Below are 11,451 nucleotides of genomic sequence, written 5' to 3'. Positions count from 1 at the left end.
ACAATATAAACAACTGCCTATTTTATTAATAACTCATAAATTATTTTTCAGCGTGGAAACGAATGGTAAACTCGACACAGTAAAAATTGCATAATATTAAAATAGCTGCTGTTTTAGGTTGCATCTTTTTGTTTTAGCCAGGCCGAAGCTTTCTCTCAGATTTTCTCTCACACGCCAATGTCTTGCGTGTTCAGTTTACCGATGATTCCATATTAGCCTGGTTAGTATGTGAAGATAATGTCCTGCGATCGACTGGCACCGCAACACCTTGAATGGTACCTGCTTTGATCCCGATCCATTCCAGATAGAGTCAGGTCTACTACGTTGTTTTTCAGTTTATAATATCATCCAAGAAATTACTTTAATTCGGAAGGTGCTCACCTGGGCTTATTAAAACACGCAAACTAATTGTCACAAATTTAAGTACCCCAACTTTATGCGACATTTTGACTGACTGTTTCAATGCACTCGAGTGGGCTACATTCAGTTTTCAGCAGCAACAAATCGGAGGATTGAAAGATGTATAAACGCCAACACTCTGAGAAGAACGGTGTAACGTCCCGTGCAGTTTTTTGTTATTCTTTTTGGATTTGGGTTTATTTTTGCGGATGTTACAGATGCCAGTCGAGATAATATCATAAAACATTTTAAAGAGGATGTGCTTTGATTTGGGGCGGCACGGTGGCGCAGTAGTAGTTCGCTTCCCGTGTCCTCCCTGCGTGGAGTTTGCATTTTCTCCCCGAGTCTGCGTGGGTTTCCTCCGGGTGCCCCGGTTTCTTCCCACAGTCCAAAGACATGCAGGTTAGGTGCCATTGGCGATCCTAAATTGTCCTTGGTGTGTGTGTGTGTGCCCTGCGGTGGGCTGGCACCCTGCCCGGGGTTTGTTCCTGCCTTGCGCCCTGTGTTGGCTGGGATTGGCTCCAGCAGACCCCCGTGACCCTAGGATATAGCGGCTTGGAGAGTGAGTGACTGACTGTGCTCTGATTTGTATTGGTTATTTGATTGCTGTTTCGGTATGAACGTGTTTCCAACTAGGGCTATTAACGCATTGCACATTTGTATCTATCCATTTTGACACGTTCATCCTGCTCACAGTCGCAAGGAGCCTGGAACAATCCCATAGAGCTTTCGCCATCCACTGCAGAGCACACTCGGGTATACATCGCCGCTCAGTAATGTTTGGATTTTGAGAGAAAAGCTCAGAGTACGCAGAGGGTGTCATTATTTTGAAATTTACAATCCAAAAGTGTATAAAATGATAATAGAATTTGCCTCCTGTACCGGTTTTACGAATGTAACCCTTTCTTTTATTCTTTTGGTATAACAGCCGTTACCCCCCTTTCATTTCCCAAGATGAATGAAACCTCCCTGCAGTTTGTTACAATAGCGTTTTCTGTTTTGTTTTTTTTTCTTTCATTTTCTAAAACACAGCAATTAAATTTTAATGTTTATTGAATAATGTGTGTATTCCAGGATGTAATGACATATATACAACCATCTTCTCTAAAGCTCTTGCGATGTTTTCCATTGAACAAGATTAAAAGAAAAACACAAAGACAGAATGCTGGATATCAAAAATATTTAAATTAAGTAGAAAAGCCTTAACAAAGCAAAGGGTTTATATATTTTTGCTTTGTTGAGGTCACACAGGTACTTGAATAGCTGCGTAATAAAATCATAGCGTAGAAATGATCAAAAAGGCCATGGTGTTTATTTGACAGGCTCATGTATATAAAAGTTAGCTAATATTATAATTTAATTAACTGACCTAAAAGAGGCATCATCAGATTGTAACAGTATATATCAACTTTGAAGAAATAATAGCGGTGATGTAACTGGCAGAAATGCACACCCTCACTCCTCATCCCCCACCGCTCAATAATCTTCACATGCACAGCCAATCAGAGCCTCGATACGGACCACATGTCGGGACTTTCCGCCAGAGAAGCTTCTGTGTTGTGGTTGGTTTTTCTGGGAAGAAAGCGAAGGGAGTACCGACGAGGGTTTGTGTAACTTCTGGGAAATTCCTGAGGAAAGAAAATTGAAACATTTGGTAATTTCCTGATTTGGAACATTCCAAATTATTTTCTGGTTATCAGAAACAATCTACTGAAGCCTCATCTGAACGTTTAATATTTCATAAAGTAAAATATAGAATAAAGCAAAAATACAATTCATCCTTTATCGAGACAATTAAGTCCAGTTTAGGATCACGGGGAAAGTGTGGAGTGTAAGTCACTAAATAACCACCTCTGGGCCCTTACGAATTACACACATGGCAAGATTAGGCAGCATTTCAGTTTACACTTTTGCCTGCCGGTTCAGATTACGTTATATTGTGCCACCGTGATGTGATTTAACCTTCCTGTGCTGCAGTTGTAAAATCTGTGTGAAAACAATACAACTGGATGGTGATCTTGTAAGTTGGCTTTGGTGAAGATGACAGAGAGGCAATAATTACGTTAGAGCTATCAATTTACCAAATGTACATCGAGGGAATGGGGAAGGTGTTTGGGACAAGGTGTCTGATAGAAAACTCAAACTGACATCAAGATAATCTGCAAACTCCACACAGTGTTTAGGCTTGGGTTTAAACCCAATTCTTTAGAACTGCGATAAGAGCAATGCTAACTTAACCGAACTACCAGGGTGTCCATAATAATAATAGCGATAATATAAAATTCATAAACCTACTTAATTTTCATCATACGTGTTTGTCTGATGCCAAATTAGAAAATCAGTGTACTGTACAATTGTTTTAATCAGTGTACTGTACAATTGTTTACAGATTTTGTTTTCTTTTTCAGAGTCAGATTCATACGGTGACTTACAGGCAGAAACTGAACCAACAACCTTGGGTTTAAAATTCATGGCCCAAGCCACGGCCTTAATTCAAAATAACACCTCAGATTGAGCTAGAGTAAAGTTTAACTAAAATACTATATAGTATTGTATTGCTACATATATGAGAGAGCAAAGGTAATGCTATATTATGATGATGATGAAAATTATTATTACAGTAAATGGTTTTCTTCTGAGACTCATCTTTTCCAAACAATTATCACAAAGCAACAGTCTACTTTATAACACATTGTAGCCAAACTAAAGTGAAAATACCAAAGAAAGGTGACAATTCAATGTTAGCTTAACCTGTATGGTTCACTGTCATTGTACTGTATATACAGTACTTGTAACTCAGATCACATCAGATTTGTGAATTTCCCATTGGGATTAATAAAGTATCTATCTATCTATCTATCTATCTATCTATCTATCTATCTATCTATCTATCTATCTATCTATCTATATGGACAAATTATCCATCCATTTTGTGAATTCAGAAGTTGAAGACTAAATTGTTAGCATTTTTCAGATTTTATTTTTAGACCATAATTGAATATTTTGCAGACCGCAATGTCAGTCAAAGCAACAAGGTGACAAAAATGAAGGAGACTATTATATTGCAGTTTTTTTGCAATCACATAGCTGTTTGCATTTGCCTTTTAACATTTTCTATAAGTAGGTGAAGTGAGTTCCCCAGAATCACAGAGTTAGTCAAAGTCAGGGAGTAAAGTTTCAATATTGCAGTTAAAGGTCAGTGCCTTAGAAATAGGCCACACCACTTACAATATGCAGAAAAACTGAAATCAATAACCATTTAATCACTTGTAAGTAATCTTATAATTGGAGAGTTAATGATGATAGCTGATAGACAGCACAGTAAAGTCAGCATCAGTATAGTAGGCACAGAATTAAGAAACAGAATGAATACATGGATAGACAATGAAATATAACAGAAAAGGTTGAGTTGTAGGGATATTTTTAAAATTGTTAGCTGTGATGGAAGCTCATAGACAGAACTGGTGGGAGAGCTCCATAGAGCAGAAACTATGAGGTTACTTGAGTATTTACATAGACAAGGTAATGAGCCTTTAGAATAGTGAAAATGATGACAGTAGGATTTCTCTGCCAGGCTGATATGAGTCAAAGGTCAATAAATGGAAGTCTATATATTAAGCTATTTGTGCTGAGTGAATTCACAGCTTTGTAGGTCAGCAGTTGCATTTAAGACATGGTATGATACTGGCAGGAAGACAATATACAGTCAGGAACATAAGTATTTGAACACCCTGCAATTTTGCAAGTTCTCCCACTTAGAAATCATGGAGGGGTCTGAAATTCACATTGTAGGTGCATTCCCACTGTGACAGACAGAATGTAAAAAAAAAATTAAGGAAATCACATTGTATGATTTGTACAGAATTTATTTGTATTGCACTGCTGCACATAAGTATTTGAACACCTGAGAAAATCAGTGTTAATATTTGGTACAGAAGCCTTTGTTTGCAATTACAGAGATCAAATGTTTCCCGAAATTCTTGACCAGGTTTGCACACACTGCAACAGGGATTTTGGCCCACTCCTCCACACAGATCTCTTCTAGATCTGTCAGGTTCCGGGGCTGGTGCTGAGCAACACGGAGTTTTGGCTCCCTCCAAAGATTTTCGATTGGATTTAGGTCTGGAGACTGGCTAGGCCACTCCAGAACCTTGATATGCTTCTTACGGAGCCACTCCTTGGTTATCCTGGCTGTGTGTTTTGGGTCATTGTCATGTTGGAAGACCCAGCTGCGACCCACCTTTCAGTGCTCTGACTGAGGGAAGGAGGTTGTTGCTCAAAATCTCACAATACATGGCCCCATTCATCCTCTCCTTATTACAGTGCAGTTGTCCTGTCCCCTTCGCAGAAAAGTACCCCCAAAGTATGATGTTTCCACCCCCATGCTTCACAGTAGGGATGGTGTTTTTCGGATGCAACTCCTCCTTCTTTTTCCTCCAAACACGACGAGTGAAGTTTAAACCAAAAAGTTCTATTTTGGTCTCATCTGACCACATGACTTTCTCCCATGCCTCCTCTGGATCATCCAGATGGTCACTGGCAAACTTCAGACGGGCCTGGACATGTGATGACTTGAACAGGGGAACCTTCCGTGCAATGCATGATTTGAAACCATGATGGCATAGTATTCTACTGACAGTGACCTTTGAAACTGTGGTCCCAGCTCTCTTCATGTCATTGACCAGCTCCTCCCGTGTAGTTCTGGGCTGATTCCTCACCTTTCTTATCATCTGTGATACCCCACGAGGTGAGATCTTGCATGGAGCCCCAGTCCGAGGGAGACTGACAGTCGTCTTTAGCCTCTTCCATTTTCTGACAATTGCTCCAACAGTTGATCTATTTTCACCAAGCTGCTTGGCAATTGCCCCGTAGTCCTTTCCAGCCTTGTGGAGGTCCACAATTTTGTCTCTGGTGTCTTTTGACAGTTCTGTAGTCTTGCCCATGGTAGTAGTTGGAGTCTGACTGACTGTGGGGTGGACAGGTGTCTTTAAAGAGCTCAGACAGGTGCTACTAACTAAGATTACTAAGTGGAGTAGAGGTGGACTTCTTAAAGACAGAGTAACAGGTCTTTGAGAGCCAGAATTCTTGCTGATTGCCAGGTGTTCAAATACTTATGTGCAGCAGAGCAATACAAATAAATTCTGTACAAATCATACAATGTGATTTCCTGAATTTTTTTTTACATTCTGTCTCTCACAGTGGGAATGCACCTACAATGTGAATTTCAGACCCCTGACTGATTTCTAAGTAGGAGAACTTGCAAAATCGCAGGGTGTTCAAATACTTATGTTCCTCACTGTAGATAAGCCAGTGTATGGCTGATGTGTTAATTTTATATAAACTCTGCGACCAGCATGATGAACTTGTTATCTGCTAACAGTTCAGGAAGCAAGACATTTTAAAAGGGAATTGTATTAATACAAATGAGACTTAGAGGAGATGTGGATGTGCATTTTTATCATTTTGAAGCAGAGGTTTAGTCTGGCTTTTGCTATGAATGACTTCAAGGCTGGTAATATAGAATGATGAGATACCTTTTTCAGGAGTCAAGATTCTTTGAGGAGGAGTGCATCATTTCAAGTTGAGCTGCATATCCTTGAAGAAGACATAGATCCTTCTTTGCCATCCTTATTTATATATCACCAGTAACGGCGCACTGCACAATAACGTGCAGTGAATACACTTGACTTGAGCATTGATAGTTTTCATCCTCTTTCTCTGTATGTTTAGTATTCGTTTGCTCAGAGGTTGATGTGCTTGCTGCTTCCTGAGCATCTCTTCTTTTCTCTAACCTAGCAGCCTGCTTCTTCTCTTCTTTCGTTGGCATCTTTTCGCGTTAAAACTGATTAAGTTACTGTTTGTGTTGCAATTACTTAGTATGTTTTCCTTAATTTTTCACTTAAGGTGGCACTTAAGTCTTCAATCTTCCTCAAGAATGATTTAAGATATTAAGAGGTAGGGGAAGTGACGGCGAAGGTGGTAGGGATGAGAACGGCGCCCATACGCATGTGCCACACAGCTGCCCTGCTGGCTACTGCCGAGAGTCGATTCTACAATAAAATAAAATAAAAATAAAAAGAGGAATAACCTTGGAGGTCAGTCATCACCCTGAAAGCAGACAGTAGACGTCACGTAGTATATGTTGTGACGGATGGCCAGGGCCCATGCCTGGCCAGGACGAACCTTCACCACATCTGCCAGGGGGACAAGTGTGGGAAGCCCAGTATCACCTCCTGGATGCTAGATGGCAGCATCCCTGGGTTGCAGCGGTGCCTCGGACTCCCACTGGGCTTCATGGGAGTTGGAGTTCTGTGCAGCTCTGTGGGGTTCCGCAGGCGCCGCCAGGGGGTGCTGCAACAGGAGCGGCTGGCCCCTTTTGGGCACTGGTTTTGCCTTATCCGGAAGTACAGCTGGATGTCAGCAATCAAACACCTGGAGCACTTCCGGGTAACCAATAAAAGGGAGTCAGCGACCACCACTCAGCGGCCAGAATCGGGAGGTGGAGGACAAAGCTTGTGGAGGAGTTGTGGTGGAAGAGAGAAAAGGAGTGTTAGTGTGGTGCTTACTGTACTTGGGACTGTGTTGTGGCGGGAGGGATTACAGGGAAGACGTGCCCTCCAGCTGAAGAAAAATAAAGGTTTCTTTGTTTTTATACATGCCTCCGGGTCCAGTCTGTGTTGGGTTGGGTGAAATATAGCGCCTTTTTTTACAATGTGCACCAAATTTCAGGACAATAGGTCAAAAGGTTTGTGAGCTACAGGTGATTTAAAATCCTGGACAGACAAATGGACAACTTCTATTATATAAGAAGATAGCAGTTTTCCAAAAGTACCATAGCCTCTATTCATTTTGTCATACATTTTCTATACTGCATTTCTGGTGATGCACATATTTTCAGTTAATAATTGTACACTGAAGAAAGTGAAATTAAGGATTTATTTTTGTTTTGGGATTACATGAATAGCCAAGTGTTACTTGCAGTTCTTTGAAAAAAAAAACCTTCTGATGAGAGGACGTGACCATCTGGTGTCCCAAGGAATTTGTCACATTCCACTGTGCCTTGATCTCTTGAAAGGGTAACCTATTAGCATTTTGTGTCACTGCCAGCTCTTCAAAAAGGGTGTTTTCCTTCTCATTGTCAAACAAAACGTTGTAGTTATTTTATGTTTGATTGTTTGCCTTGTCCTTTTAAGTTTTATATGTCACGTATCCATTCATTATTTTGTGTGTTTTACACATTTAAAACATAACAATGTGTGCTAAGAGGCTGGCTCCAATTCTAGTACTGTATTAGTGAATATCTTGCAATGCTCTCAATTTACCATTCATTCTCATTCCCAGTTCAGGGGTGTCAGGGACTAGAACATTTCTCAGCAGCAGTGAAAACCAAGCAGGAAACGGCCCTCAACAGGGTGCTAGTCCAATGCAGGACCCACATCTGTGAACTGGACTAATTTAGAGGAGCCGGTTAACCTAACTTGAACTTCATTGGGTAAGTGGGAGAAAAAAAAATCCACCTAGACATAGGGAATACATACGAAATTCATACAGACAGCCTGATGAGGGATTCAAACTGTGGACACTGGATCTGTGAAGGGGCAGCACCAACCACCATGCTACTTTGTGATTGATTATTTGTTGCGCTTTGACCAAAACCACTTATTACTAATTTTTGTTGGACTACACTTTTAATGTTTCCTAACTCAGACAAGGATAAATCAAAAACTTGATGTTTCCTGCATTCACACCATGAGTTTATCTATGGACACAGAATTGTCTTAATCTGACCCATTTGCATTTTGCAGAATTAGTTTCTCTTTCATTCGTCCAGGGCCTTATGAAAAGCTTCATTAAAAGTCTAATTTTGTCCGCTTTTATGAAAAATGTGTGGGTGTGTCTGGCGCCCTGCCTGGGGTTTGTTTCCTGCCTTGCGTCCTGTGTTGGCTGGGATTAGCTCCAGCAGACCCCCGTGACCCTGTAGTTAGGATATAGCGGGTTGGATAATGGATGGATGGATGGTGTGGGTGTGTGAGTTTTGTTCACTGGATAAATTAAATAGAATAAAACAACTACTACCACAAAAATATGAAAAATATATAAACAACCTGCTTACTGGGAAATATACCAAGAGATAAAGTAAGCAGAACCCAAAACAAGTATCTATATGTGTTTTAAATGCATATAAAGGAAAAAAGAAAACTATATAATTCCACTCTCACTCTAAATTTTAGATAAGTAATGGCAGTTATTATAGAAAAAAGTACAATGCATAAAACAAAAACTTTTTCAAAATGTAAAACACAATGCAATCAACACATGGAAAAATAGAATGTTCCCACAAACTAGTTATAAACCCAAATTTAATATCCCATATGTAGATAGATAGATAGATAGATAGATAGATAGATAGATAGATAGATAGATAGATAGATAGATAGATAGATAGATAGATAGATAGATAGATAGATAGATAGATAGATAGATAGATAGATAGATAGATAGATACTTTATTAATCCCAAGGGGAAATTCAAATGTACTCCTCATTAGTACAAAATCAACATTATCCACAACTGATCGTTTTTCATTTGTTGTTGATAATTCCTCTGTCTCCCCTTCCCCACATTTTAAGAGTCTGGGTGTCATCCTTGATAGTACTTTATCCTTTCAGCCTCACATCAATAACATCTCCCGGTCTGCATATTTCCATTTGCGTAACATTAATCGTATTCTCCCCTCCCTCACTCCCCACACCACTGCTATCCTTGTTCATAGCCTTGTCACTTCTCGTCTGGATTATTGCAATTTCCTTTTCTTTGGTCTTTCTCGCAAATCTCTTTATAAGCTTCAACTGGTCCAGAATTCAGCTGCCCGCATCATTACTAGAACCTCCTCTATTTACCATATCACTCCCGTTTTGCAGCAGCTTCATTGGCTTCCAGTTCAGTTCCGAATTCAATTCAAAATTCTCCTACTAACTTTTATGGCTATTCACACCCTTGCCCCTCCATATCTGTCTGACCTCCTCCATGTTGCCATTCCCTCCCGTACCCTTAGGTCCTCTTTCTCCATCCACTTGACTGTCCCCTTCGTCTGTCTTACCACTATGGGGAGCAGAGCATTCAGTTGCTCTGCTCCCCAGCTCTGGAACTCACTACCATCTGAGCTTAAAAATATTAAATCATTTTCACTTTTCAAATCTAAACTTAAAACTCATTTGTTTAAGACTGCTTTTTCTCTTCGATTATTACAATTGCTGTCTGATTTTAACTTTTGTATTTTATCTTTGTTTATAATGTTAGTTTTATCTTGTTTGATGTCCTTGAGTGTTTAGAAAGGGGCCTACGAATAAATGAAATATATTATTATTAATACAACAAAATTTGCAAACACAACAAAAATATAAATTGTACATATGTCAATAGAACATACAAGAAAATATTGTAAATACTGTACAAAGGCAAACAAAATATACTAAAAATATATATACAATGACAGTATAATCAACAACAGAAACAAAAATATAAATAAAAAAACAGTGTAAACCAACTAAAATGATCAGCCCTTGTTATTAATAGTAATAATCAAAAAATGAAAAAATATACAGTATAAATAACTTGAAGCCTAGAAAAGTATAACATAAGCAGTGTCACGGGATTTAGAACCTATTGATGTGTTGCAAGGTGCAATCCAAATGTTGATTGCATTGTGCTTTACTTTTTATAAAAGTTTTTATTTTCTACATTGTACTTTTTTCTATAATGTCTGCCTTTAGTTATTTAAAATTTTGAGTGAGAGTCGAATTATATACTTTAACAATTTTTTATTTTTTTTTTCCTTTATACGCATTTAAAATACATATAGAGACTTGTTTTGGGTTCTGCTTACTTTGTCTCTTGGTAAATTAAATAAAAGAAAACATAAAAAGTTATCTGTTCATTCAGATGTACCTTATCTAATATTAGATCACCTGAAATCATTTCATATAAAACATTTGCAATAATAGACAATATCAGGAAGGGAGCAAAGACTGTATTTATATTTTAATCTATTCAACAAAAGAGAGCAAGAGAGGAAAATAATATTACATTTCAGTTAAACACAAATTAGCTCCATTGGTTAGAAAGAGAAATCGACAAGATTACAAGTTGTCCTACAAAACACATTACTTGCCATCTACTCAGAAAATTAGTTTTTTTTTAAAATAAGACAAACATTTACTTTTCATCTAAAGTGATTTGGAAGTTTAATGCGAGAGACCGATTTTCTCCATAATGTGTTTAAGATTTACAGTATCCAGTCATTGCTCACATGATGGATCATCTCTTTGGTAATTGTTTTCTGCTGGCCAATAGAGTACTGTAATTCCCAGCATATGTATTCAGTACATGCTGTATATACCCTTCATGTGTACAATTTTCAGTGTGTACACTACATGTAAAATTTTAAATAAGCCTAAAATTGCTCTCTGTAAAATGGCTTGCATTTTTATTTCACCGGTATTTGTTTTTCATGTAGCTATTAAAATTTAATTAAATTCAATTTATCATTATAAGACTCATTTCCAAGTAAGAGTCCAGTATGCATTACACTGTTGTACACATATAATGATTAAACAAAAGCATTGAATTACAGGCAGCACAGCAGAGACATAAAAAGAGCCTTCACATTTATTAGTTGGTTAAAATAAAGGGGGACACTTAGCTATATCCAACTTTCGATGTCAAAGGGGCTTTTAAAAAATTTAACAGGAAGCTAATGTAGTGATTTAAGAACTGAAGTTATACTGTTGTATATGCTCCATTTACTTGTAAATGCAACATTAAAATATCTTACATAAGTGAAATAGCTTTTCGAGATTTTGTGTGATAAAAACACTTGTAGTTTTGCATTGTTTCTAACGTGAAAAAAGTCAGCATTGAAAGAATGTCACTGTGACAAATAACACCTACATTTTGTGTGGTTTCAGGCAAACTCGAGTTTATTGTGGAGTGTTATATGAAAAGGATAGTACAGTTTTGTGTGTGTATATTGCACATGTGAATGATACAAAA

The sequence above is a fragment of the Erpetoichthys calabaricus genome, chromosome 3 (assembly GCF_900747795.2).
Source record: "Erpetoichthys calabaricus chromosome 3, fErpCal1.3, whole genome shotgun sequence".
NCBI lineage: Eukaryota > Metazoa > Chordata > Cladistia > Polypteriformes > Polypteridae > Erpetoichthys > Erpetoichthys calabaricus.
Note: the sequence above shows the minus strand (reverse complement) of the source record.